Here is a 3,073-nt window from a genome sequence, read left to right on the forward strand (position 1 = left end):
TCCTGCAGTCACGTGGACCTGGACTCAGCCAACGAGCAGAGTGACCTGTAGGCGGACCCTCCCTAGAGCCTCCAGGTAAGGAACGCAGCCCAGCCAGCGCCTTGATTTCAGCCTTGTGCCGCCCAGAGCAGAGACACCAGCCAGGCGTGCTGGGCCTCTGACCACGGAACTGTGAGCTGATGAACTTGTGTGGTCTTGAGCCACTAAATGTGTGCCTCACAGGCGGGTGGCAGTAAGCAGCTCGGGGCCTGGGCCCAGAGGGGAGTTGGCCTCCCCTGCTCCGGGACCAGTCACTCCACGCCTGCCCAGCCTGTGTCCAGGGAAGGCGACTCACACGTAAGAGGGAAAACTCTTTTTTTCCTCGGCCTTCAGTATTTCTGACACCAGTCCCAGTGCTTCTTTCTTTTTTTTTTGGCTGTGCTGCATGGCTTGTAGGACCCCAGTTCCCCGACCAGGGATCGAACCTGGGCTCTTGGCAGCAAAAGTGCCGAGTCCCGACCTCTGGACCCCCCGAGAATTCCCAATACTTCTGACGCCAGATTGGGAGTGGGGGGATTTTCTCACACTGAGCAATTCTCCGACACCAGCTGTGTGTCCCACAACTCAGTTCAATCCTGACCCTCTCTACCCGGAGTCCATGTCAGACGCCACGGGGTGAGGGGCTCAGTCCCACAGTACGGCCGCCGTCTCCACTTCAGGGTCCAGGCCTCCGGTACTTCTAACCAACTAGTTATAAATCGGGGGTTCCCACGACCCCCTCCTCAGGCTCAGTAATCTTCTAGAATGGCTCCCAGAACCAGAAGAGCAGTTTACTTACTAGATTACCAGCTTATTATAAAAGGCTATAACTGGGGGAGAGCTGGCGAGGGCTCTCCTCCTGCCTTGCAGGTGGCTGCCTTTTTGGTGTGTCTTCACATGGGGGAGAGAGATCTTTACTATCCCTAATTTTCCCCTCATTTCCTCCACCTGCAGTATTAAAGGAAAATGCTGGTTTTCGTGTGTGTGTGTGTGTGTGTGTGTGTATTTTTTTCAGATTATACATTTAATTCAGGTGTATTAGAGAATTTTGAAAAAAATGAAACCCACTTCTAATGGTCACCCCTGATCCCTACCACCCAGGAAGGATCTCGGTTAACCTTCCATCTGTTTTTCTATGCACCCATACAAATACATGTATATTTACAAAGATGGAGTCATCATGCTTCTATTATAGAGCGTCTCGCTTTCACCACTTGGTACGGAATCATGGATACTTTCTCATGTCATCACGAGAATGACATGTCCTTTCTCATGTTCTTTGAAAACACCATAATATTCCGTCACATGGATGTCATTGTATCCCATCATATGGATAAGTCATCATGGGGATGTAATTTAGTCATTCTCTTTTGTTGAACATTTTCGAAAAAGATTTTGCCTTTTGAAAAATGGCCACAACACACCTATCTGTACGTAAACCTTTGTTTCTTTTTTTTAATTGAGGTATAGTTGATGTACAATTTTATATAAGTTACAGGTGTATAATATAGAAAAATGTTGGTATTCTAACAATTCCATAGCTATTCTTACATTGAGCGTGTCCACCCATGGGCCTCGGGCGGCTTCCCACTCATAGTCAGTCCCAGGTCCGCCATGTGCAACCCATCTTTTCCTCCACGCCTGAACTCTTTGTAGACGTGCCCTTGCTGCCATCTTGTGGTCTTCGAGAGAATTAAACTAGCCTGTGCAGAAAGCAGGAAAGTCCTAGAAAATGGTTAGCGCTTAAAGCCACTGTGGTGCAATTGCAGGAGGTTCATTTTGAGTCATGATCTATGCGATAAAGCATCTTTCAGCAAGCTATTATTTCCACATACTGTTCGTTAACTACTCACTAATAGAGAAGGAAAAGCAGACCAAAGGCTCTGAAACAACTTTTGTCTTTTAATTCGGCTTCCCCCAAGCCTAGGGACACTGGATAGATTCTACTGAAGTAATCTGTGGTATTTCTGAAATCATTCTATGCTGTGTCTATTAGAGAAATAAGTCTTTCCCATCGACCTCAAATTTGACCATTAGGGATTCAAGTCTTTGAGTTCTGTAGGCATTCCCACTTTTAAGAATCCCCTATTAAAATGGTAATCAGGAGATCCTAAAAAAATAAATGGAGTTTTGTTCATGAATTGAGAGTTTAACATTGTTAAGATAACAATACTACCCAAAGGGATATACAGATTAAAGATGCAGTGCAATCCCTATCAAAATCCCAACGGTATTTTTTTTTTTTTTTTTTACAGAAATGGGAAATCTCATCCTGGAATTCATAAGGGGTTTCAAGGGACCTAGATTTCAAAACTGGTACAAAGTGACTGTAATCAAAACAGAGTAGTATTTGCAGAAGAATAGACATATAGACCAATAGAACAGAATTGAGAGCCCAGAAATAAAGCCTTACATTTACAGTCAATTGACTTTCGACAAGGGTGCCAAGATCGTTCAATGAAGAAAAATGTTCTCTTCAACAAATGGTGCTGAGAAAACTAGATATCCACATGAAAGAATGAAGTTGGACCCCTTCTTTATACCATACACAAAAATTAAAGTGGATCAAGGACCTAAATTTTAAGAGCTAAAACTATAAAACTGTTAGAAGAAAGCCTAGAGGAAAATTTGCATGACCTTGGATTTGGCAATGGTTTCTTTTTCTTTAATCAATTAATTTATATTTGGCTGCATTGGGTCTCCGTTGCTGTGTGCGGGCTTTCTCTAGTTGCGGCGAGTGGGGCTACTCTTTGTTGCGGTGCGCATGCTTCTCATCGAAGTGGCTTCTCTTGTGGAGCACAGGCTCTAGGCACACAGGCTTCAGTAGTTGTGGTGAGCAGGCTCAGTAGTTGTGGCACACGGGCTTAGTTGCTCCGAGGCATGTGGGATCTTCCCGGACCAGGGCTCGAACCCGTGTCCCCTGCATTGGCAGGTGGATTCTTAACCACTGCGCCACCAGGGAAGTCCCTGTTGGGGACTTCAATGGTTTCTTAAATATGACCCCAGATGCACAGGTAACAAAAGAAAAAGATGAATTGGACTTCATTAGATTAAA

Source organism: Phocoena sinus, chromosome 14 (genome assembly GCF_008692025.1).
Source record: "Phocoena sinus isolate mPhoSin1 chromosome 14, mPhoSin1.pri, whole genome shotgun sequence".
Lineage (NCBI taxonomy): Eukaryota > Metazoa > Chordata > Mammalia > Artiodactyla > Phocoenidae > Phocoena > Phocoena sinus.